We start from the raw sequence: 26,857 nt of genomic DNA, 5'->3' as shown, positions 1-26,857 counted from the left end.
TATTCATGTGTTCTCCTACCATATCAGGAGGGACCTCAGCAATCTGTTCTCCCATGCTTGTGTTTAGGGCAATCTCATGGTCATCTCAATCCAAGGGCATCTTATGTGTCTTATGTTCTTGCATCCCAGCCTCATCAGTGATATTTGCTCTACAAGCAATCATTTGGAGTAGCATCTCACCCCTGCCCTTCATAAGAATTTTCTTTCCATGCCCAGAAAGCAATTAAGAGATCCCCAAACTGCAACTCTTTTCAACAGGGAAAAAAAAAAAAAAAAAAGGTTTCTTTTATCTAACCCAAGGGAAAGACCCAAGCTGAGTCCATTTTAATTGTTCAGGATTCTGTAAGCACTAGCTCTGGAAGTGATTAGCAATGTTTGGGTACACCCTGAGTAGCATTTTCTCACCTGGACCCCGAAACAACTTTGCTTGTGGCCCTTTGTGTCAGAGTTTCTCGTAAAAAACAGCCCCTTTGGCTTCTTTCAGTCTCCTCTCCACTGAACCCAAACCTAGTCCACAGGCCTGGCTGGGGAATAGCCCAGGGCCCCCTCCACACACTTCTCAGCTACAAGCCCGAAGCACAAATCTCCCTTCAGGCCAAGCAACTCAGCTGGGGCCCTCTGGGGTCACCAGATGGACCCAAACATGGCTAACTCTCAATTTATGCAGGTGAGATGGAGCAAATTCAAATAGATTAAGCATGGTTTAGGAGAATATTAGGGCAGGAAAATCCTTCCTGTGCCACTGAGAAAGGAGGAATTAACAGAGGGGAGAGCAGTCTAGAGTCAGTAGTATGCCCCTTAGGACACTGTGCATCAGGATGCAAATGTCCCAGCCCAGGGGACAAACCTACCCTCCTTACTATCCCCCTTGCCGCTTGGCCCAGTACTTCTCACATATGACCTCTAGTTTAGAAGCCCTGCTATGGAGGACAGAAGGCCTCAGGGAAGGGGAGAAGGGAAGACTAGAAATATTGCCAGGAACTATTTCTAAATTTCAATTCTGGGGCTGTAATCCAAATTGTGTTTGATTGCAAGCTTTGCCCTGTAGAGATTCAGGGCTTTTTCAGATGATAGTTTTTGGCCCCTACTCAGCACTAGAAGGTCAGTTCAGGAACCTACTGTCAGCTCCAAGACCACTGATTGAAGTTAGTTATTTATACAGAGAGACCCCAGCCCCCTTACTCCCTAAACAAGCTGGAAATCCTGAAGGGAGTGCCCAGAAATAGAAACATCCATCTGAAAGGCCGACTCAAATGCTAACTTCTTCCATGAAACACACCTGGAGCTCCCACCCCCAGAGCCAAACTCCTTATAATCTTTTTCTTCCTATAAAGTTCTCCAGGACTTGGCCTCTCTTCACCCCATGGTGTAGGGATTTGTATGCCCATTTCCTCTACTAGAGGTGAAACTACCCATGGCAGATGCCAGACTTCATCTCAGCAACCCCAGCAGCACCGCACAAAGTCCCTCCATAACAGACACTTGGTAAGTAATTACTGAGCCAAGTAGGTTTCCAGGGGACTACTTATAAAGGCCATTTTCCTTTGGCCTTGATGTGGTAGGCCCCAAGTTGGAGAGAATTCTCATCCAGTCTGTTATATTCCGTAGGAACACGGCCACAGAGGCTGGAATTCCTTGGCTCAGCACAAGGGCTCCCTAGTCTTTTTGTGACTCCATCAAAAGTAGTCAAGGATTTTCTGGCACTGTCTTTTCTCAGAGTCCCTGTTGGCAAGTATTATGGGTATTGTCAGGATGTTTTCCCAAAAGGAATGATGACCTACCCCAGACTGATAGCCAGCCCAAACCTCTATAACATCAAGGCCTATGTCTGTCCTGATTGGTCAGGACCAGTCCCTGGCCTGTCCCATACCTCCCTAGAGTCCAGTTGTCCTGGATTCCCCCTGAATTCTCCACCTCCTTTACCTACCCTGTTCCCTCTTTCCTCCACCAGTCAGGCCCATAATCATTCTTTAAAGTCCAGCTGGAGGTCATCTCCTGTGTGAAATCCTCTGGCCCCTCCTCACAGCAGAGTGGGAGTGCTGCTTTCCCCCAGCACTCTGCAGATAGCACTTTACCACAGAGCACTTATTCCGTGCTGAAATTGCTTGGTGTTCCCATCTCCCCCACTAACGTGAGCTTACATTTCACTCATCTTAGCAGATCCAACAATGCACGTTGCCTGGCAGGAGAAATAGCAGCTCAACAAGCGTTTCTTGCATAAATGAATGGGCATGATCCTCGCAAATGTTTTCCAAGAAAGCAGGCAAGGAGGTTCCCCTGAGGCACTCAAAGTTCTTACTATTTTGTTGGGTACAGGTTCGTGTCTTGCTTTATAAATTGAAAAATAATGCCTCAGATTTACTGAGCACTTGCTAACTGCATAATCATATTAAAATCCAAAACAGCCGTCTGAGGTAGAGGTTATTATTGCATAGGTTTACAGCTGAATAAATGGAAACTGAGGGAAGTTAACAAGTGTATCCATATTCATGTAACTGCTAAGTGGGAGTCTGTTAGGTTTGAAAGCCTGCTCTCTCAGCCACCAGGCCTTCCACACAGTCTTTCTACCAAACATGAATTACAGTAGGAATACTTTCCTCTGTCATTAAACTATTTTAATGTCTTTATTATATAAAGAATAAATTTCAACACATGACGGTAGTATCCTGCTACTCACAGTGTGGTACCCTGACTAGGAGCACTTGCATCACCTGGGAACTTGTTAGACATGCAGGATCTCAAAAACCCCAGATCTACTGAATCAAAGTCTGCATTTTAACAAAATACTTTATGATGTGGACATACATTAAAGTTAGAGAAGCACTGGTTTAGATCAGGAGTCAACAAGGAATAGGCATGGGCCAAACCCAGTCCAGCCCCTGTTTTTCTATGGCCCATGAGCTAAGAATAGTTTTGACATTTTTAAATCGTTGAAAATTTTTTCAAAAGAAATCTGTGACATGTGAAAACTATTTAAAATTCACATGTCAGTGTCCATAAAAAAAGTTTAATTGAAACACATTCATTTGTTTACTTACTATCTATGGTTGCTTTTGAACTACAGTGGCTGGCAGGCTTGAGTAGTTACAAAAGACTGTATGTTCCACAAAGATATTTACTATCTCGTCCTTTACAGAAAAAGTTTGATGGGCGCCTGGGTGGCTCAATCGGTTAAGCGGCTGCCTTCAGCTCAGGTCATAATCCCACGGTCCTAGGATCGAGCCCCGCGTCGGGCTCCCTTCTCAGCAGGAAGCCTGCTTCTCCCTCTCCCTCTGCCTGCCTCTCTGCCTACTTGTTCTCTCTCTGTATCTCTCTGCCAAATAAATAAATAAAATCTTTAAAAAAAAAAGTTTGATGATCTCTTCCCAGTTCTGCCCCCCACCTGCAGCCACCAGCACATAATGGGCGTGGGAGGAAATGCAAGTGACATTTGGGAGGACTAAGGAAGAAAGAGCGTCCCCAGAGAGATCCAGAGCTCAGCGGAGGTCACGGTGCTCCAGGGGCTGATGCAAGGGGACTTGCCATGGAGTGGAAGTCCAGAGGGAATGGGCTGAGCACATGGTGTGGTACGACAGGGGCAGGGGCAGTGAGGAAGAGGAAGCACAGATCAATGAAAAGACCAGAGTACAGGAGAACACAGGTGACATGAGGGGGGGAGCTCCTCAAATGAGCATTGGGAAGGGTGGCCAAGGCCAAGGATGAAAGGGGTGGAGTTCTCAGCCTCAGGATTCCCTGTAGAGCCCAGTTGTAGTTGTTTTGAGACTGCAGCAAGTTGAAGGGTCGAGTTGTAGTCCAGTTGTTGAAATTGGTAGACTTTTCCTGGGGTTTCCAAACTGTGAGGGTGAAAAGGTATTCTCATCCCTAAGAAATCCTAAACTTGATGTGTATAGGGATGAAATGAACTAGTTCTTTGTACCTTTATCTTGAGATGGAATCAGCTGCAGGCTTAAAGAGCTTGTTACATATGCAGACTCCCGGCCTCACCCAGAAAGCACCTGATTCAGTGGGAATCTATATTTTAACAAGCATCCCAGATTATTCAGATGCTTTGAGAAATACTGCTTCAGTGAATGAAAGATCTCTGGAAGGAGCCAGCTTGAATAGATCATGCCTCTAAAAGTAATCATTTATGTGGATAAGAGGTTGCTTTCTGGTTTTAGATGGTGCGTAGGCCTTCGGGAAGAGGCAGTGGCATTAGAGAGGAATTGGTGGGCTCTATCTGCTAATACAAATGAGCAAGAGTGGGGGAAGGCCACGGGCATCTGGAAAACTCAAGGAAAGGCATTACCTAGGAAAGGCCATCAACGGAGCTGGGCCTGAAGCTAAGGGTTCTAATCCAGGGGATACCACCAATGGCCGCATGATGGCCAGAGAATAGAAATACCTGCCTCTCCCTAATGACATGAAGATCTCAAGTGATATTTGTAGGCTCATGGTCACCATAGGCAAGTGGTAGATCTAATATGTACTTGGGTTGTTTTCTGACCTTTGTTAAATTTGACCCCTACTCCCACAACACTTCCATGGTCTTTCATGACTGTGCACTGTATATATATTTTCCCAGGTGCTAGATGGGGACTTAGTGGCAATTAAATTCTGATATTGGCCCCCAAGGAATCTCTGACACCAGGGTAATATGCTTTGACAGCTTATTTTTCACAAATTACAAAAATAAAAATATCAGGTACCATGAATACAAGGCATTGTCTCATACATCAAAAATTCAGTTCCCTAAAAAGGATGGGTAAGGAGAAGAAGGACAGTATGGGAAATTAGTGCTTGTTTCAATCTGCTTTGGAGCTACTATGGAAGAGCAGTTGTCTTCTTTGTTTTTCTGTATTTCCTGTCCGTTTAAGGAAACCACGCTGGAAACAACCACATTTGAGGCACAGCATGAAACATCTGTCCTGTTTTGGCTTCTCATTGAGATGTTGGTTCAGCTTTTGCATGCAGCACCTTGCTGCCTTGAGACAAAAAAAAAAAAAAAACATTCCCAGGCTCTTTAAGCTATTATGTAGGGTTGCTATTAGGAACTGAGTGCATTTAAACAGACTCTCCAGCCCACCCAGGAATATAGGTCTGACCCTTAAGGATAGTAAATCGGGGAGTCAGATCCAAGAAAGGCTGACACTCCCTGTCCAGTTATTTTTAAACCCCGGAGGCTACTTCTGCATATGATATCACTTATGTAACTTCTCTTTGCAAGGACCCCTCTGTGCCCCAACCCGCCCTCCACACCCATCCCGCCCCGTAGCATCAGCACAATGACACATGTGCTGCTCCACCCAGCTGTGAATTTGCCAACATTTTAAGGATGTGGACATTGAGTAAATAAACACACAAAAATGAAATTGGCTTTTGTGCAACCGGCTTTCAGGAGTTACATTTTGTTCTTTTAGGCTTAAAATTTCAGCACAGTGGGATAAGAAAATAGCCCAAACTATATTACAAAGCCGATTAGGAATTTCCATCACCAGAAATAACATTATGTTACTTTGGAATAAAAGATTTTTAATTTAGAGTGCAACTTCCGTGTAAGAATATGACTATTAATCTAGAACAATCCTCCTAGTTTCTATATGCTGGGTTTATAAATGAGTTTATGATTAAAACCATATATTAAAACTTATAAATAAATTCTAACAGTAAATAGTGACCAACCACTCTCTAAAAAGTGGGCACTAACTAATAGGATTTTGCTTCAAGGAATCTGGCCTATTAAATATGACATTAAATATTCATCTATTTAAAAAGTTGCAAATGTCAATGAAGGAACAAAACTGACAAATGCTAGGAGGATTTCATTAAGAAAACACTGATGGGACGTGATGAAGTTGGGGACTCAGACAAGCTTTTCCTGCTAGTGAGGCAGCTATTGGTATTGTTTATTGTTACCAAGATGCCAAAAGAGCAGGAAAACAGCAGTATGGTGTCCTGAATTGAAATTTCTCCGTGTCTACACTTCTACTAGCCCAGTCCTATTGAAAAATAAAGCCTTTATGTAACTAAATTAAGTTGACTCATGGAAAATCATGACATCAATACTATAGTTAATTTGATTACCATAGCCAGGATAAGAGAGTTAGAATAAAATGGAACATCAGCATTTATAGTAACTTAAAAGGGTCATTTTAGCAATTTCTTTTAATCTTCCTACCCCCTAAGTATTTCAGGCAGGGATCCTTTTGGCTGCAAGTAAGAGAACATCTAAATAACAGTAGTATAAAAAATAGGGTGTTCCAGTTTCTGTTGCTGCATAAATAAATCATCCCCAAATTTAGTGGCTTAAAATAATATTTATTTTCTTCCTGAATCTGGAATTTGGGAAGGACTTGGTAGAGGGCAGCTTGTCTCTTCTCCTTGGCTTCAGCTAGGGCACCTTGAAGACTGGGGCCTGGAATCATCTGAAGACTGGGTCACTCACATGTTTGTTCATCCTTGATGGGAAGAGTGAGAGAGCTGGAGCCTGGTATAGCTGGGGCTCCTCTGGCATCTTGGTCTCTAGTGGTCTCTTATGGTTTCTCCAGCACAACAGCTTTGGTGTTGACTGACATCTGATATGTTAGTTCATGGCTCCCAAGTCGTACATGAGACAGAAGAATAACAAGGCAGAAACTGTATCACCTTTTATGACCTAGCCTGGGGAGTCATGTATTATCCCCCCTACTGCATTCTGTTTGTTGGAAGCAACTCACTAAGGCTGGCCTCTATTAAAGAGAAGGGGAATTAGGCCACATCTTTTTTTTTTTAAAGATTTCATTCATTTATTCATGAGAGACAGAGAGACAGAGAGAGAGAGACAGAGAGGCAGAGGGAGAAGCAGGCTCCCAAGGAGCAGGGAGCCCGATGCGGGACTCGATCCCAGGACCCCAGGATCACGACCTGAGCCAAAGGCAGATGCCTAACCATCTGAGCCACCCAGGCGCCCCATCTTTTGATGGAAGAAGTGTCAAAGAAAGTAGCCATGTCTTAAACCCACTACATAGGGATTTGCTTTTCATATACAGTGTATAGAGGGAAGCAATTCTGTATAATGTGGGGCTCCATGATATAATAAAAGCCAAGGTTTTTTCTATAATTCTACTCTACTGTCTTTAGTACGTTGGTTTATTGTCTCAAAGTTGTCACCGGATGACTGTTGGAGATTCAAACATCATAACCATTGTCAAGACCAAAAGAAGTGAAAGGTGTAGTACCAGCAGCTTCTGGCCTCTTTTATCAGGAAATAAAAGATCCTTCCCAGAACCCTCCACTGCAGAATTCCATTTATATTCCATTGGCCAGAACTGTGTCAGAAGGCATGTTTGTTTGCCTTGTTTCAGGGAAGGTTAGAACATTGAATATTTATCTTCTTCATTCTCCATTGTAGTGGTAGGCATGAGTAGAGAGTTCTGGAAATGGGCACTGGGTCAAGCAAGCCATGCTTCTGCCCTAATAAACCTCCATATCAGACCCATAAAATCACAAGTAGGAGGAGTTTCAAAGAGTTCCTTCTTTTCCCTCAGCCAAAGTTAACAATGAAATGACCCAAATATGGTTAGCAGAGGGAAAATGCATCAGCTAATGAATGGAATCATTTTCAGCTATATATCTACATATAGAATCAAAAGCTAGAGATTGAATTAAATGAATTGTTTATACAGTTGAAACAGGAAGCAGAATTGGGTCACCACAGAAACTTGCCAATAAGATAGGAGGACAAAGAAGAGAGGAGATCACTGACTTGTGATAAAATGTTAAAGATGCCTAGCAGATTACCTTGGGTTCAGAGACCCTGAGCCTAAAAATAATTGCGGGCAGGGCATAAAGGAACTGCTAACTTATAACCCTAACCCAAATTTTGTATCTTACTTTATAGAACATTCCTTTTTTTTTTTTAAGGCTTCTGTTCACTAGTGAATAGAAACAGGAAAAATGCTGAGTTGATGGATTTTATTTAACCCACCTGCAACAATTCAAATTTAAGCTTTAAAGGTTTATAACACTTAGCTAAAGAAAAAAAATCAAAATTCCTTTCTTTCCTTCCTGTAAGCACAGAGCCCCCCAGGTCTATTGATTCATGGTATGGTCTCAAACAAATTAGAAACTGCACTGCAGCAAGTATTTTCTGGAGCCTTCACTCATACAAGCATTAGTACATGACCCCAACAATAGCTAAGACTGAAAAATGAGACAACTGGATTTATTGGCGCTGATGCCATAGAGAGCTCTTTCCCAGGTAAATTAACAGACATTCACAAAAACACATGTGCTTGAGGGAGAGCGCTGAGTATGAAGAAAGTATGTGCCCACAGTGGGAAACCCTGTAAATCCCAGGTTACAACTTGCGGTAAGTATAAAGGAATAAATGAGTGGTTAATTCTCAGAGAAAATGGAATGGGGAATAGGAAAACTTTTCCTTTATAATGAAAGAATTCTAACATAAGGAAATTAAATAATTTCTCCAAAGTGATATGGCACATATCAAACAGAAAAAAAAAAAAAGTCCAGGCATTTGCAAGCATTCCCATTTATAGTTTAATTTGGGAGAGAAAGTCATGCAGGCCTTTGTTCTAAGCACCTAATTTGATCTATCATGAAATAGACACTTCTTAAACAGAATCATAAAACATATGTATGGGAGTTACCAGTGTCTTTTTATCATTTGTAAGCTAATAATCTGTTTTCAATGTTTCTATCATCTGCAAAATTTAATTAAGAAGTAAAAAATAGGCTTATAAAGATCACGACCCCACATGCTTTTTACTTACATTTCAAATTATAATCATATCATGATGTCTTTTGATCCTCAAAGACTACAACAAAATAATATATTTGAACTTTTTCTTATTAAAAAAAATACCAATTTAAAGACCTACTATATCATCATCATTAACCATCAGGGAAATTCAAATCAAAACCACACTGAGATACTACCTTACACCAGTTAGAATGGCAAAAATTGACAAGGCAAGAAACAACAAATGTTGGAGAGGTTGTGGAGAAAGGGGAACCCTCTTACACTATTGGTGGGAATGCACGTTGGTACAGCCACTTTGGAAAACAGTGTGGAGGTGCCTCAGAAAATTAAAAATAGAGCTACCCTATGACCCAGCAATTGCACTACTGGGTATTTACCCCAAAGACACAGATGTAGTGAAAAGAAGGGCCATATTCACCCCAACGTTCATAGCAGCAATGTTCGCAATAGCCAAACTGTGGGAAGAGCCGAGATGCCCTTCAACAGATGAATGGATAAAGAAGATGTGGTCCATATAGACAATGGAATATTACTCAGCCGTCAGAAAGAATGAATACCCAACTTTTACATCAACATGGATGGGACTGGAGGAGATTACGCTAAGTGAAATAAGTCCAGCAGAGAAAGTCAATTATCATATGGTTTCACTTATTTGTGGAACATGAGGAATAGCATGGAGGGCATTAGGAGAAGGAAGGGGAAAATGAAGGGGGGAAATCGGAGGGAGAGACGAACCATGAGAGATGATGGACTCTGAGAAACAAACTGAGGGTTTTAGAGGGGAGGGGGTATTAAGGAGGGCACTACCGCATGGAGCACTGGGTTAACATACGAAAACAATGAATCGTGGATCACTACATCAAAAACTAATGATGTATGGTGACTAACATAACATAATAAAATAAAATTTAAAAAAAAGATACTTCAGATACTCCCAAACCATGTAGCAAAATTCTAAAGTGCAGAAACTATCATAAACTTATTCTGTAATTCTCAAAAGCAACTGCCAACAGTTCGAGGCCCAGGATAAGTGTTCAGTTCATACTCACAAAATTTCATTGGATATTCAATATCTCTCACAAATACATATATATTCTTTGTGTATGAAAATATTTTTCAGATTAAATATCTTCCACACTAACTAGAAATTCCCATTGGGTTGTAAATGAAAAGATTTATTAGATATTATTCAATTAGGTGACAATATTAATAGTCCCCATTAAACGCTAATTTGCTCTTTATTCTGCAAAGACTAACACAGATGTAAAACAGGGGTTGGCCACCCCCAGAACATATGTCTAAGACAACAAGCAAGCTGAGAGTAATTTGAAACATGAGCTGGCTGTCCCTTCCATAATATCTCCATTTCACTGCCAGTTCTGCCACAGATGCGATTTAACACTTTCTATAGCATGTCCAAATTCCTCGGTGCTAGTAGTTTTTATGGGGAAGGGGGACATGTCTGAACCTGCGCGCGCACGCGCACACACACACACACACACACACACACACACACACACACACACACAGGTTAGATCAACAAGCATTTATCAAGCGTCTGCTACCAGGCACCATGCTGGTGTTATAGATACAGTCGCAAAAGGTGCAGCCTTGGGAGTCCGGCTGTCTAAATTCACACCCCTTCTCATCATTCACTAGTTATATAACCGCAGGCAAGTTCATCAGCCTTTAAGCCCCTAGCTTTTTTATCTGCAAAATGAGGATACTAATAATACCTACCTCGTGGGAGTTTTGTGAATATTAAATACTTCATATACAGAGCCTGGCACCTACTGAATGCAATAAACTTAGCTATCATCACCACCACCACCACCACCACCATCTCATCATCATCATCATCATCATAGCATGGTCCCTCAGTCTTTATCCCCTGGTAAGCTAGGAGGAAAAGACACATAAACAGATTATTCCAACTGTGGTAAGTGGAACTCATAAGAGAGGCACTTACCACAACTTGGAATTCAAGAAAGATCTCTGAGCTGAGAGTTGAAAGATGAGTAGATTTAGCCAGAAGAAGAAATGTTCCAGAGGGAAGAACTTGAGCGAAATCATGGGAAGCATGTTGTATACAGGAACTGGGTATGGTTTGCTATTATTAGACATGAAGCTCAAGGTGGGGAGTGGTGAAGATGAGGCTCATGAAGAAGGCGAGGACCAGGTCATCAGAAGTTGTATATACCATGTTAACATGACTATTTCTGTAAACCAAATTTCCTAAGCCAAGTTATATAAAGTACTATTATTCATAAAGGTATTCCATGAGCTGTTCCTTGGCATTTCTCAAAATAATAGCTTCACTCTGACTTACATCTGAAAACATCCTCACTTTTACCCCCTTTGAGTGATTCACAATGCACACATTAGCATATGGAAGGCTCTGAGAAGTCCTGCAATAAAGGAACCTCTTTATCTCACGTTAGCCCAGTATTTTTTTGAAATTGATTTTATTGTAGGACATCATTACAGAATGCTGGGAGAGGTTTTGCTGGGTGTTGTTGTTGTTGTTGTTGTTGTTGTTGTTGTTTTAAGTAGGCTCCATGCCCAATGTGGAACGCAATGTGGGGCTTGAACTCATGACCCTGAGATCAAGACCTGAACTGAGATCAAGAATCAGACACTTAACCGACTGAGCCAGCCAGGAGCCCCTGCCAGGTTTTAATTAAAGAATGAACTATATGGTTTTTATTAGTAAAATCGCTCTAGGTACAGAGATGCATTTTAAGGGAGCACTGCTGGAGAACATGAGTGAGGTGATGGTGACCCAGGATGGAGGAAATGGACAGGTGCAAGAAATAGGAGGTAAAATCTGTGAGTTTTACAATGGAGTGGAGTGAGGGAGACAGCTGTACAGAAGGACCTAGAGTTCTGGCTTGAGCTAAAAGAATAATAGTGCCACTTCAAAAGGAATATAGAAAAACATGATGTAGGCAAAGGAATGAGGGGTGGGTCAGATAAAGAACTTAGTTTTGAGACTTCCAAGTGAAATTATATATAGTAATTAAGTCAACAAACTATTATTCAGCCCCAATCTAAACCAGGATCATCTGACAAACAATTCCCTGGTAGTCCTAATCAAAATGTCAAAGTTAATTTAGGATTCTATAATGCATTATGCTAATTCTAACAGCAAATTACTAATAATAAGAGCAGAATTTAGTCATATTAAAAAACTTGGGTTTTCTCTTTTTTTAAAGATTTATTTATTTATCTGAGAGAGAGAGAGAACAGGGGGAGGGGCAGAGGGAGAAAGAGAGAGAATCTCAAGCAGGCTCTCTGCTAAGCAAGGAGCCCAACACAGGGCTGGATCTCACCACCCTGAGATCATGACCTGAGCCAAAACCAAAAGTCAGATGTTTAATCCACTGAGCCACCCAATCCCAAAACTTAGGGTTTTCTTAATGCATTCCCAAATGTATCCCTACCTCGGGGCCTCTATACTTGCTGTTCCCTCTGCATCCATTTTTCTTCCACCTGGCTCTTCCCTTGACTGGCTCCTTCTCCTCATTCGGGTCCCAGCTCAAAATGTCACCTCTCTAGGGAGGTCTTCTCTGACCACCTCATCTCCCCTGTGATTTATTATCCCAACACCCTGTGTTATTTCCTTCATATGTTTGTCATTCTCTAAAATTAGCTTGCTTATTTAGTTATTTACTCATTATTTTCCAATTTCTCTTCTAGATTATAAGCTTCATGAATGCAGGGACTATGTCCATCTTATTCATTGCTCCATCCCCAAGTCTAGAACAATGTTTGGCACAAAGTAGCTTCCTGATAAATTTTGTTTAAAATAAATGGATGAATTTTAAAAAGAAACCAATAACACACAGTCTTGGACTTTTGAAATATGCCAAAGTTTGTGGTTCTGAAAAATAATTTTCTTGTCTAAAATCTCCAAGAGCAAAACATAATTTTAGACTTAAGTAAAAACTAATTGCAGTGTATATGACTCAGAAATAGCCAGATATACTTAATCCTGCTAATTATCCTCTATCACAGGTAAATATTTTTGCTTACCACATACTGTTTAACCTAGGTATAGTAATATAATGAGGACTTAGACCCTTGACTAAGTTACCAAGTGACATGTTTTTAAATAAAACAAGCTGTCAGGAGTTTGGAAGGGAGCCCAATAGATTCATAGTTCAAAGCTTTCAGATCCATTTACATGTGGTAGCACTAAGGAAAGGCTATCCTACAGAGTGTTCCTATGGACAGCACTGAAAGTCAGGGATTTCTTTTTCTAAATTCTTTAGTTACAATCCAGTGAAAATAAAACGTGTAGGAAAAATGTCCAAGGTAATCAATACAGTCTCTTTCAGGGTCAGGTGTTTTCAAAACCACAAGCAGAAGGGTATACATTTCTGGTCAGTTCTCTTTCTAGATGGTTTATTCAGCAATTTGGAGATTTTATGGGGTTATGCCAGTATTTTCATTAGTAAATTCTTTGAATCGGAAGGAAAGGGGCAAGAGTCTTATACCACTGCCCTTCCTAGCACTGCTACAGAAGCCAGTAGCAGAGCAAGTAAAAAGGCTCAGTGCCTGGAATTCCCAAAGACATTGTTGTATTACAGACAGTCCCGAAGGGGAGGAGGAAAGCCGGTAGGTGCTGGGACAGGTCAGGGCACATAGAGAACACAAGGTCCTAGGCAGCAGCAAGGAGCACTCCCAGAGTAAGGGCCACTCTCTTCCCTTGGGTCCTTTCATTTCCTCTGCTTTTCTCTTTCTCCAAGCATGGTCCACAAAGTCCTGGGGACCCTTTCAGGGCATCTGCAAGATCAAAACTACTCTTACAATATGTTAAAGAATGATTTGCCTTATTCACTATGTGGATTTTTACACTGGTGGTGCAAAAGTAACAGTGGGTCAAACTGCCAACATGTTAGTACAAGCCAAAGCAGTGGCACCAAACTGTATCTAATGGTCACCATATTCTTCACTACCACAAACTCACAAGGAAGGAAGGGAGGGAGGAGAGAGAGAGAGAAAGAGAGAGAGAGGGAAAAAGAAAGAAGGAAAGAAAAAAGAAAGAAAGAGGGAAGGAAGGAAGGAAGGAAGGAAAGAGAGAGAGAGAGAAAGAAAGAAAAAGAAAGAAAGAAAGAAAGAAAGAAAGAAAGAAAGAAAGAAAGAAAGAAAGAAAGAAAGAAAGAAAGAAAGAAAGAAAGGAGGGAGGGAGGGAGGGAGAAAGGAAGGAAGGAAAGAAAGAAAAAGAAAGAAAGAAAAGAGAGCAAGCAAGCCAGTTTTACTTAAGAAAGTCCTTGGTGAAGCATTAAAAATTGTTAGTTTCATTAATTCTCAATATTTCAGTATAGGTCTTTGTAAGATTCTGTGTAACAAACTAGGAAGTACACCTAAAGCACTTCTGCTGGAGTAGCACAATTGTCCCCAAGAAAAAATTCTTGTGTTATTGTTTGAGTTGCAAGCTGAACTAACCGTTTTATTTTTTCTTTTCATGAAACACTATTTTTACTCTAAAGAACACTTTGTTCAGATTTAGGTATTGGGAGGAATTTTCCTGAAAATGAACAAAGTGAGCCTGTCACTTCAAAGAACATATCTGGTAATATTTGTTGCCAAATAACCTTTAAGAAACTATCTCTTGTTGAGGTTTGGGGTAGTATCTGCAACCATCCAAAAATGTTAAGATACTCCTCCCTTTTCCAACTATATATCTCTGTGTACTTTAATAAAAATGACATACATCACATTGAATGTAAAGGCCAATATAAGAATCCAGCTGTGTTTTATTAAGTCAGACATTAAAAGGATTTGCAAAAGTATCAAAAAATGAGACTCATTACTTTTCTTTGCTTAGGATATTCATTACTATGATACTCATTACTTTTCTTTGTTTAGAAAGATATTTTTTTAATAAAAAGATGTTATTTATGGGGCACCTGGGTGGCTCAGTTGGTTGAGCATCTGACTCTTGGTTTCAGCTCAGGTCATAATCTCAGGGTTGTGGGATCCAGACCCACATCAGGCTCTGAGCTTGGTGCGGTGTCTGCTTGGGATTCTCTCTCTCCCTCTCCCTCTGCCCCTCTCCCTGCACTTGCATGTGCATGTGCTCTCTAAATAAATAAATAAATAAATAAATAAATAAATAAATAAATAAATAAAATCTTTAAAAATTTTAAAATTTTAAAAAATTTTTAAAAAGACTAACATAACATAAAATAAAATTTTAAAAAATTAAAAAATTTTTTAAAAGATGTTATTTATGTTACATGTAATGTGTTTATTGCTGTTTTCAAATGGACTAATATTTTTTAAATGTCTCAGTTTTGGCTTCTAGTGTGGTTAATATCCATAGATATAACCCAAATAAACAAAAGCTCTTTGAGATCCTCAATAATTTTTAACAGTGCAAAAGAATCCCAAGACCAGAACCTGCTACAATAGATAGCTATGTTAGAAATACATTATAGAGCTACGTAAGAGAAATAGAAAAAAATGTATGATAAAAATATATAACAAAAATGCAAAGCATAGATCTCGTAGATGAGATCATTTTCATTCTACCACAAAGGAGAGTTCTATTATACAGTTAAAGTAAAAAGTCATGTAGTAGAGCCTGGGTTACTACCTAGCATGTCCTTAAAGTAACCAATGGCTTGTAAGAGTTAAAAAGCTGTCAGAGAGAAGTGGCAGGTGGGCTCGTGACACAGGAAAAAGCCAGCAGTGACTGGACTGGAGAACAAGATAAGGCATCATGGGATAAAACGCTGCAATGTTTTATGGGTCTATCTAGGTACAGAGATGTGAACAATGAAAATTGAACTCTGACACAAGATAACTTTTTAAATTCCACTGTAACTAATATAGAGTGTTGTATTAGTTTCAGATGTACAATATAATGATTCAATAATTCTATACATTACTCAGTGCTCATTACAATAAGTGTACTCTTAATACCCCTCACCTATGTCACCCATCCCCTGACCCAACTCCCCTCTGGTAACCACCAGTTTGTTCTAAATAGTTAAGAATCTGTTTTGTCTCTTTTTTCCTTTGTTTTGTTTCATAAATTCCACATATGAGTGAAATCATATGGTATTTCTCTTTCTCTGACTTATTTCACTTAGCATTATACCCTCTAGATCCATCTATGTTATTACAAATAGCAAGATTTCATTCTTTTTTCTGACTGAATAATATTCTATTGTATGTATATACTACTTCTTCTTTATCCATTCATCTATTGATGGACATGAGGGTTTTTTCCATATCTTGGCTACTGTAAATACTGTTGCAATAAACATACAAGTACATATATCTTTTTGAATTAGTGTTTTTGTTTTCTTTGGGTAAATACCCAGTAGTGGAATTACTGGATCATATGGTAATTCTATTTTTAATTTTTTGAGGAACCTCCATACTGTTTTCCACAGTGGTTGCACCAGTTTGCATTCCTACCAACAGTACACAAGTGTTCTTTTTTCTCCACATTTTTGAAAACACTTGTTTCTTGTGTTTTTGATTTTAGCCATTCTGATGGGTGTGAGGTGATATATCGTGGTTTTCATTTGCATTTCCCTGATGATTAGTGATGTTGAGCAGCTTTTCATGTATCTGTTATTTCTAGGTATTTTATTATTTTTGGTACAATTATAAATGGGATTTTCTTAATTTCTGTTTCTGCTACTTTATTATTAATGTAGAGAAATGCAACAGATTTCTGTATATTGATTTTGTATCCTGCAACTTTACTGAATTCATTTATCAGTTAGAGTAGGGTTTTTCTTTTTGTGGAATCTAGGGTTTTCTATATATGGTATCATGTCATCTGCAAATAGTGAAAGTTTTGCTTCTTTTACCAATTTGGCTGCCTTTTATTTTTCTTATCAGACTGCTAGAGCTAGGATTTCCAGTACTATGTTGAATAAAAGTGGTAAGAGTGGACATCCTTGTCTTGTTCCTGATTTTAAAGGAAAAACTCTGTTTTTCACCATTGAGTATGATGTTAGCTATGAGTTTTTCATATATGGCCTTTATTATGTTGAGGTATGTTCCCTCCAAACCTACTTTGCTGAGAGTTTTTATCATGAATAGATATTGTACTTTGTCAAATGTTTTGTCTGTGTCTACTAAAATGATCATATATTTTTTATCCTTTCTCTTGTTGATGTGATGTATCATGTTGATTGGCTTGCAAATATTGAATCATCCTTGCATCCCAGGAATAAATCCCACTTGATCATGGTGAATGATTTTTTTTAATGTGTTGTTGGATTCAGTTTGCTAATATTTTGTTGAGGATTTTTCATCTATGTTCATCAGAGTTAGTGGCCTGTAGTTTCCTTTTCTGGTAGTGTCTTTATCTGGTTTTAGTCTCAGGGCCTCATATGCTGGCCTCATATGATGAATTTGGAAGCTTTTCTTTGTCCTCTATTTTTTGGAATAGTTTGAGAAGAATAAATATTAATTCTTCATTACATGTTTGGTAAAATTCACCTGTGAAGCCATCTGTCCTGGACTTTTGTTTGTTGGGAGTTTTTTTGATTACTAATTCAATTTCATTGCTAACAATTGGTCTGTTCAAATTTTCTATTTTTTTTTTCTGATTCAGTTTTGGGAGGTTATATGTTTCTAGGAAGTTATCCATTTCTTCTAGGTTGTCCAATTTGTGACATATAATTTTTCATAATATTCTTATAATCCTTTGTATTTCTGTGTTGTTATTTCTCCACTTCTGATTTTATTTAAGTCTTCTCTCTCCTTTTTTTTTTTCTTTAGATGAGTTTGGCTAAAGATTTATCAATTTTGTTAATCTTTTCAAAGAACCAGCTTCTGGATATATTGATTTGTCCTATTGGTTTTTTAGCCTCTATTTCAGTTATTTCTGCTCTAATCTTTATTATTTCCTTCCTCCTACTGGTTTGGGGCTTTGTTTTTCTTCTTTTTCTAGCTCACAAGATAACTTCTTTAGATTAACTTGTGTTTCTCCTTCTGTTTGCCCCTCTGAGCAACCCCTTCATATGAGTACCAGGCTCTGTGCTCCCTTGTCTCAGTGAAAGTTTGAGGTTCGAATTCCTAAGTTTTGCTTTCAAAAGCCTGAAGGCATTAAGAAGAATTCAGTTAAATCTGAGGTGGAATATCCCCTGTCTAAAATGAAAGTCTCTCCAGCTTAGGGAGGAATCAAGGTCTGGGGTCCCCTATGTCCTAACTTACTCCTTGTCACTGCCCAAGGGACACAGCAGGACCTCAGAGAGATTGGCCATTAGTGCACCAAGAGATGGAACGTTAGCCCAGACCTCCCCAACCACAAAAATAGTTCCCATACTCCAAAGGTGGCACAAAATCAGCAGAGAAGAGGCCCTTAAAAGGTCCATAGAGGGAGAGACAATGGCATCTCAACAGTAACTTATGTGACCAGGTGGCTGATGCCTTACTGGGCCTCTGAGATGTCTCAACTCTGCTTGAGTGTTTGGAACCTTGACATAGCCTCCAGTGGGAAGCTCTAAGAATAAGTTTAATTGCTCACCAGCCCTTTGGAAGTGGGGAGAGAGTCAAAGTTAACTATTGAGTTAAAAATAAAGAATTATGAATATTATTTGGCAATAAAAAGAATGAAGTATTGATAGATGCTATGACATGGGCAAACCTTAAAAACATTAGGCTAAATGAAAAGAGTCAGTCACAAAAGGTTACATATTGTATGATTCCATTTATAGGAAATGTCCAGAATAGGCAATCTACAGATGAAAAGTAGATCAGTGGTTGCTAAGGGAAAGAAGAGGTAACTACTAAACAGTAGGGTTTGGGGAGGGTGATAATTAAAATGTTCTAAAATTGATTGTGGTGATAGTTGCACAACTCTATGAATACACCAAAAAATGCTTAATTTTATACTTTAAATGAGTGAAGTGTATGGTATGTGAATTATATCTCAACAAAGCTGCTACCAAAAATAGTAGAGAAATGTGATAACTCTTGCCCACTTGAGTTCTGTTCTGAGATTCATACCCATTTTATGTGTATGATGCTTTACAAAGTTATTTTATAAGGTTGTGTCAACCTAAGGTGATAACTTCTGAACACACACACACTGTACCCACTCAGGAGCTAGTCAGCAAGCCCAAGACACAAGCAATGGGGAAAGGTACAGCAGAGAACAGAATGTGGGCTCCAGGGAACAGGTGGTCTAGGCAAGTAGCCTGCACCACCAAGGAACCATACATACCACCAGGGCACCATCTTGGGGAACACCATAGATGTGGGAGGGCAGCCAACATCAAGGACATCTTGAGCAAGTTGCAATCCCTCACTTCTTGTAAGGGGCCCAGTCACTGGAGTCCTGCCCCAGTGCATTATTGTAACGAGGGCTGTAGCCCCAGAGAGACTGGAGAAATTATCCAAGAAGGATCTAAGGCAACCAAGCAGGGACCTAATTAGTGATATGAATAATAAAAGTATATAACTGATCATTTATGTATAATATTATAAAGTATAAATCAGCTAGGTTCTGTAATAATAATAACAAACACTATTTGCCAGGTACTCTTATATGTACTTTTATTTATAAATTTACCAAATCTTTACAACCTTCTGAAATAGCTACTATTACTCTTCTCATTTTATTTATTTTTTTTTACTCTTCTCATTTTAGAAATGAGAAAACTGAGCAACAGAAAGATGAAGTCATTTGCCCAAGGTCATTAGTAAGGGCATAGCTGAGATTCAAACACAGGCAGTAGGTCCCAGGGCCCATCTGAACAACTCTACGATCTGCATTAGAGTAGAGGCCCACTTATTACAGCCACTTCATAAGGACCAGCAGGAACCATGGTTGATGCTGAATCCTCTTCTACATTGAACTAAAGATCTTTAAATCCTTCCCATGGAAGAAGGATTGGTCCTGAAGCCTGGGCCGGGGCTGAGCCTAGAGACAGTGGTTAAGTGATGGCCACTCTACAGAGAAGCAAGATAGGGAGCCAGATAACTGCTGACATGCATCATTATTTTTCCATTTTCACCATGATGTTGACATAGCTATTACTTCCTTCATTTACTGAGGAGCAAACCGAGGCTCAAAGAATTTACACAATTTGGCTGAAGACCCAAAAAATAATAGAGCCAAGACTGGATCTCAGACCTTCTGATTCCAAGGTGAAATCCATAAGCTGGCTTTTGAACATTGGCAGGCAATATCAAACAGCAAGTGAATTGGGAAATAGGGTAGTAGAATGATTGCAAATGTGCTTGGTGGCCAATTAACTCCAGCCATGCCAATTACCCTATGATCTTGAAAGGGCTACTTAACCTTTCTGAGACCTAGCATCTTCATCATAAAACAGGTTTGGTAGTAATAATAATAATAATCCTCCTGGAGTTGCTCTGGGAATTAAATGAAACACTGTGTATATGAATATCTAATAGAGTGCAAACATACAGTAGGTGCTCAATAAGTGGTAGTTGTTTTGAGCAGGCTCTTATTGTACTGCTGAGTGAAGGCAAGCTCCGAGGCAGGCAGCCCAGATCTTTCTCCTGAGCCATTCCTCTTGACTCAGAGAACATCAGTGCTGGAAGGAACATTAGAATTGCTTGGATCTAGTTCTCTTTTAACAGATGAGAAAATTGAGGGTTTGAGCAGTTGTATGAGTTGCCCAAGGTTTTACAGCTAGTTAGGAAGAGACCAAAACCAGATCTTTTATTTGTAACTTAAAAGTTTAAATAGCTGTTAGAAGGAGATAAAAAAGAAGAAAGCCTAAGAAGAAATAAAATTGAGAGAACCTCAGGTTGCCCTTCAATCAGGGATGTAACTTAGCGGGAAAAGAAGACCTGCCACCCTGAGAAGAGCAAGATGACTGATAATACCCTGGCAGGGCCCCCTCTCACTGTCAGCACGCACACATGAAGGGACACTTCCCGGGAAGCAGACAGTATTGCTTTCAGATACTCATTTCACATTATTGCATCCCTACACTGTGGTTTTGTCTGGACCAAACAAAGGAAACTGGACTTTGGTTGATACACAAGAGAAGTTAACAATAGGAAGGGAACTGCTATCTTGGAAAGCATATGGTAGGTATGTGGTTAGTGTTAGTAAAAGGATCAGAGGCAGAAAGAGAAAGAAAGAAAGAGAGAGAGAGAGAGAGAGGGAGGGAGGGAGGGAGGGAGGGAGGAAGGAAGGAAGAAAGGAAGAAAGAGAAAAGAAAACAGAAAAAGAGAGAGAGAAAAAAGCCCTTTTATACCATTTGAGTGGGTTGCCTTCACTTGCTAAAGACTAACTGAAAATTGAATGGAATTAACAAGCAAGCAGGTGTTAGATGAGGATGCAGAATGTTCAAGAAGGTGTATTGAACTGAACAGGTAACAAAGGGCTTTCAGAATGAGGTTTGAGGAAAGCAAATGTGTATGTTTGCACAGGTGCACATATATATATATATTTAAGAGAGTGCCTGTCTTCCCCCTTTACAGTTAATTTAAGAGCTGCCCTCTGAAGCAAATTAAATTGTGTCCACTGCACTATTTACAAGTATCGAGGGAGGTTCTTGGGCATGATGGGAGATGTGGTGGGAGTCTGACAGGGCAAAGCAGTTAAGGATTAAGGAGCAGAGATTCCAAAATGAAATTGCTGGGTCCACTTGCTATGCATTAATTATGCAACAATTACTGTCTGTTTAGAGTCACTGCTGCATCTTTTAAGAGAAAGAGGTACATTTGGGAAAACAGCTGACAAACCTACTCCCAAAGAAAGAAAAGGTTAGAATTTTGTATGTTTTTTTAACACATATATTTTTAAAAGAAACTAATGATCCCATTTAATAAAAACACACTGAGTGATTATCAGGCAAAGAGATCAGTCTAGACTTCAAACCACTGTTCTAGTCCTCTTTGTCTGTTATTTTTAAGCACCCAAGTGATATTAACTCACAAATTGTTTTACATAGACTTGCATTTTGACTTAAAGAGGCACACGGATACAAATATGCAAAGGAAAAAGGCAGTTAATATTGCAAACTCTCCACTAACACCATCAGTTGTGCCATCACACACTAATAAGATCAGTCTCAAAGACCACAACTCTTCCTGGAGATTCTCCCAACAGGAGAACCATAAGTGTTATGGGAAAAGGGAATTGCCCCAAAATTGAAGTGAGAAAGTTGGCACAAATTACAGATGATGCAGAATTCCAGTCTAAATATGTACTTGCTCAGATGAATGATGCACACGGATTCCCATGTGACTACCACTCCAGATGTTACCATTCATTGCCTGCCTGCTAGGGCTGCCAGTTCGCATAGAGAAGATGCTGTGGTTAGTTGTTCTGCTCAGGCGGCAGCTGTCTTTTCTTGCAAAGACATCCTTGGGAAAGTCCAATTTTTATCCATCTTCTAGTCTTGGGATTTTGATGGTGCTTGTCCTTCTGTCTTCACAGAACATTTGCAAGCTCACTAGCAACCCTCTCTAGCCTTCATCTCCCTCAACTTCTTTCACAGATATGATTTTAGGTTGGTGGGCAACTATTAGTGTTTGTCCAGGAGCTGCTGGATTAACAGGTGTGGCTGGAATTTTCTGTTATATTTGTTTGTTTTTGTCTGTTTACACCATTGTTTGATCCATTTCAGTCCTTTTGGGGAACTTTGAACACATACCCACAATTTACAAGCACTGTTTTCAGAATGTTTTTCATTAGTCTCTTCCATATTTTAAATTGCCTTGGCCATATAAATACACGTAGAAGTAACTGGAATATAATTCCTATATACCTCTGTTAGCCATGTTGGTGTACCTCTAAGAAAAAATGTCAGTGTTCTCTTGCTCCTTAAGTAAATTAGGTAGGAAATCAGTAGCAGCTCTCACTAAAGGGAAGATTGGAATTGGAGCCTTCATTAACAGGATTAGATTTTACCTTATCCCATTCCCTTCTGGAGCCAAAACGCCTAAGCAGCAAGAACCTCCCTTGATGTCAAGTTTCTGGGGGTTTACAAGGTATGAGAAAGAACCAAGGGAGAAAATCCATCTCTTGTGAGAAAGGTGGTGATTCCAGAGAGAGGGGACATGGGCACAAGTCTGCAGGCCGTGGGAGGGGCCAGTAAGAAAAGAAAAGGGAATTGAGGAGAGAAGGACCAACAATTTAGAACCCCCTCTTCCCAAGGCCTCAGTCCTTTGAGTGCTTTCTTCTACTTAGCAAACAGCAGGGAAACTTGAGTTTAAACTGCTACTCCCTCTGTTCCTCCTACACTGCATGGTTCTTTCAGATAGGTCCTAGGGCCAAAGTCTCAGGGTGAGGAAGAACAATCCCCAGGGGCTGCTGAATACTGCAGCCTTTGCTGTAGTGATAAAGGCAGCCCAGGGGCCCCTAGTCCTCCAAATAGACCTAACTAGAACAGTTCCTCCATCTTTCTCGGCGGAGAAGCTCACTAAATTAAGCACTTCGGTGATCCACAAAATACTGAATTCTTTCTGAATCTGCAAGAATTTTGTCCGTCCTTTACCAGAGCCCTTGCTATACTAACGTGCTGATTTTGAGAATTTCAAAATGTGTGAGGTTCCTTGGGGCCATTATGGAAGGGAGATTTTTTTTACCTACTGCTATTCTTTGGGGTTGTAGAATTTCTTTGTGTTTTCTTAAAAACTTCAGGAAATAAAAAGGCTAAGGGAAATACAGGAATGCCTCTAGGACAAATGATCATCCACAAAATGTTCATTTGGGTTACAAAAACAGAACATACTTGAAATATCTTTAATAGTGACCGTACTAAATGTAAGATAAAGTACATAGAGCAAGACATTGATTCTCAAATTTTAATGTGCCTCAAAATCACCTGTGGGACTTGCAAAAATGAAGATAACAGGGTACCAACCCCTGAGATTCTGGAGTGGGGCAAATCTACAATAAGCCCCACAGGTGGGCTTGTTGCAAGTGGTCCTAAACCAGTTGTTGAAAGACATCAATTTCTCATAAGAGTCTCAGTTTCCACCTTCTCCACTTGCTCTCCCGGCATTCTCCCATCCCACCAGTGCCTTCCATGTTCCCAAATCCGTGCTTCATTCAGTCCTCATCTTGTTTCACCTATTGACAGGATTTAACACAGTTAAACACAGTTTTCCCCCTTGAAACACTCTTCATCTGGTTCTAGGGCACTAATCTCTCTTGGTTCTCCTTCTCCCTTCCTGGGTACTCTTCCTCAATCTCACTTGCTGACCTTATTTTCCTAATTTCTAAACCTTGGAGTGCCCCAGGATTTCAATCCACAGGCCTTTCCGCCTCTTAGTCTATACTCATTTCTTCAGTATTTTCATCCACTCCCCTGTTTTCACATACCCCATTAATGCTTGGAATTCCCAAATTTGCATTTCTAGTCCACTCCACTCTCCCGAGCTCCAGACTTAGATATCCAGTTGCCAACTCAGCATCTCCACTTAAATGTCTAATTGGCATACATTAACATGTACAAAACCCCTTATACTTCTCCTCTTAGAACCTCCTCCTCCATCAATATTTTTCAGCTTTTTAAAGGGTAACTGTTCTTCCAGTTGCTAAATCCAAAAACCCTGGAGTCACCACTGATTCCTCACTTTCTTCACAATCCACATCCAAATCATCAGCAAATCCTGTCAGCTCTACTAGGAAATATATCCCAAGTCCAATCACTTCATGCCATTTCCAATCCTATCATCCTGGTCTAAGCCATGATCATGTCTCAACTGGATTAGTACGAGAGCCTTCTAGCTGGTTTGATTGCTTTTACTCATGCCTGCTCCCCTACTTTGTTCTCCACACAGCAACCAGAGTGAGCCTCTTAAAACACAAGTCAAGTCTTCTCACTCCTCTGCTCAGAAGCCTTCCCATCTCAAAGCAGAGTCCAAATTCCCCACAATGACCCACATAAAACTACATTATTTCATCCAATGCTTTCTCTCTGGCCTCAGTTTGTGCCATTCCCCCCTTCCCTTCAGCCTGTGCACTAGCTGTTTCCCCTGCCTAAAACACTTTTCTCCTGGATAGCCACATGCCTGCTACCTCACTTCCTTAGGTTTCTGCTCAAATGTCATCTCATTAGAGATGGCTCCCTAACTGTAATAGGCAGTTTCTAAGATGTCCCCAGGGATCCCCAACTGCCAGTATTCATACCCTTATATAATCCCCAACGCTTGAATTTAGTGACCTGCTTCTAGTGAGTAGAATTAGACAGTGGTGATGGGCTGAGATTAGGTTACAGAAAGACTGTGGCTTCCATCTTAAGCACAGTCTCTCGCTCTCTTGTATGCTTACTCTGAGGGAGGCCAACTGCCATATTGTGAGCTGCATGTAGAGAGGCCCACATGGCAGAGACTTGAGGGAGCCCTCCAGCCAGTCACCAGCAAGGAACAGAGCTCCTCAGTACAATAGCCTGAAACTAACTGAATCTGACAACTGTTCCAGCCACAAACTGAATGCAACCTCCTAAGAGTCCTTGAAGCAGAGACACTAGCTAAGCCATTCCCCTGACCTACAGAAACTATAAGATAATAAATGTTTGTTGTTTTAAGCTATGACATTTGGAGTAATTTGTTTTTCAGCAACATGTAAGTAATACAATGACCCTCCTTTATAATAAAATCTACAAACTCCTCCTATTCTTGCCACCTCCTGACCCCCATTACTTTCTCCCTAGCACTGATCTCCAAAGCCTCACATACTATATATTTGTTGGTTTGTTTGTTTAGTTCTATTTCCACCCACTAAGATAAAATCTCCATGGGGGCAATGACATTTGCAGGTTTTGTTTACTGCTACATCCCCAACAGCTAAAATGTGCCTGGCACACAGTAGGCACTCAGTAAATATTTGTTGAACAAATCAATGAGTGAGCAAGGGAAAGAGCTTTGTGAGGTGGTGAAAAACAACTTAACTAACAAGGTTGTGGTGAGCATTAAATGAGCAAAATATGTAACATGTCTGGTCCTTAGTAGGTACTTAGCAAAGTATGTTTCTCCCCCTCAAAAGAAACTTTCATCAAATGACATTGTTGTGAACAGGTAAAACTGTAGAACTCTTACAATAGAGATCAGTGCTAGGGAGAAAGTAATGGGGGTCAGGAAGTGGCAAGAATAGGAGGAGTTTGTAGATTTATAAAGGATGGTCAATCTAATCTCTGAATTAGATTCTCACTTGGAGAGTCATTCAGAGAAAAATAAAATAGTGCCTCTGTCACTCTTATTGAATGGCCTCTTAAAACCCCAGTCTTCATAACCATTGCCAGACAATAGGATAATCCTGAGAGCAATAGGCGATTATTACCATTTCAAAACCATTGTGCAGTTGCCTCTGAAACAAAATCATTGGGTTATATGATCTTCAGTTATTATGGACTTACAGCATTCTCCGGCAAAGAGCAGCGTAAGCAGATCATTTCTACAGAACAGCAATGTTTAAAACTTTAATATTGGCCAAGCAACAGAAGCAATTTCCCTAACAGGATTGAACTGAGGATAAGTGGGAAGTCTGACAAGCTACTCTGCTGCACCAGTGTTTCTTGAACCTTTCAGGAACTGTGTTTCTTCACTGTTTTATTCCAAATCTAGCACAGTGCCTGTTACATGAGAGGTGCTCAGAAAGCGTTTGTGGGTTCACTGGATGCACAGGCAAATTAAAGAGTTATCGTGGAATGAATGAATGAATGAATGAATGAATAAATATAAATAAATAAATAAATAAATAAATAAATAAATAAATAGTTATCGTGAGCCCCCAGTGAGCATGTCCTTGTCTTAGAAGTTGGCCCACCTGGGTAGAGCATCCTTGGGGGGGGTCACTTCTTTCCTCCCTGAATCACCTGGTAGCCTCACTTGCCTTGGTGGTTAAAGAGACTTGACTCTCAAATCCTGACCTGCCACTTCCTAAAGTGTCACATTGGTCCTGTCACTTCATCTCTCTCAGGCTCAGTTGCCCCATCTGTAAAATTAGTATAATAATATTTACCTCATAGGGTTATTAAAAGCATTAAATTAGCTAACATGTAAAATACCATAACAGACACACCTAAGCAGCCAATACATAATTGTTAATTAAACCTAGCCCTATCCTCTGTCATTATGAAGAAAAATATCCCACTTGGTTCTCTCATAAGTAATTTTGTTTCTCAAGCCCCAGGTAGGTTTGGTCCTTAT

General features: G+C 40.0%; 1 long non-coding RNA gene across 1 annotated transcript in view; it reads left to right on the top strand.

The window, feature by feature from the left end:
- Positions 1-2,310, top strand: part of LOC141374117 (uncharacterized) — a 40,868-nt gene extending 38,558 nt beyond the window's left edge. The window contains exons 3-4 of the long non-coding RNA XR_012380730.1: positions 1,335-1,485; positions 2,158-2,310. This is a non-coding gene — a long non-coding RNA (uncharacterized lncRNA). The remainder of the gene's footprint in view (positions 1-1,334; positions 1,486-2,157) is intronic.
- Positions 2,311-26,857: the final 24,547 nt, after the last annotated feature.

Source organism: Callorhinus ursinus, unplaced genomic scaffold (genome assembly GCF_003265705.2).
Source record: "Callorhinus ursinus isolate GAN/ISIS: 27379988/994484 unplaced genomic scaffold, GSC_fseal_2.0 scaffold14, whole genome shotgun sequence".
Classification (NCBI taxonomy): Eukaryota; Metazoa; Chordata; class Mammalia; order Carnivora; family Otariidae; genus Callorhinus; species Callorhinus ursinus.
The sequence above is the reverse complement of the archived record's forward strand: the minus strand, read 5'-3'. Positions and strand labels throughout refer to the sequence as shown.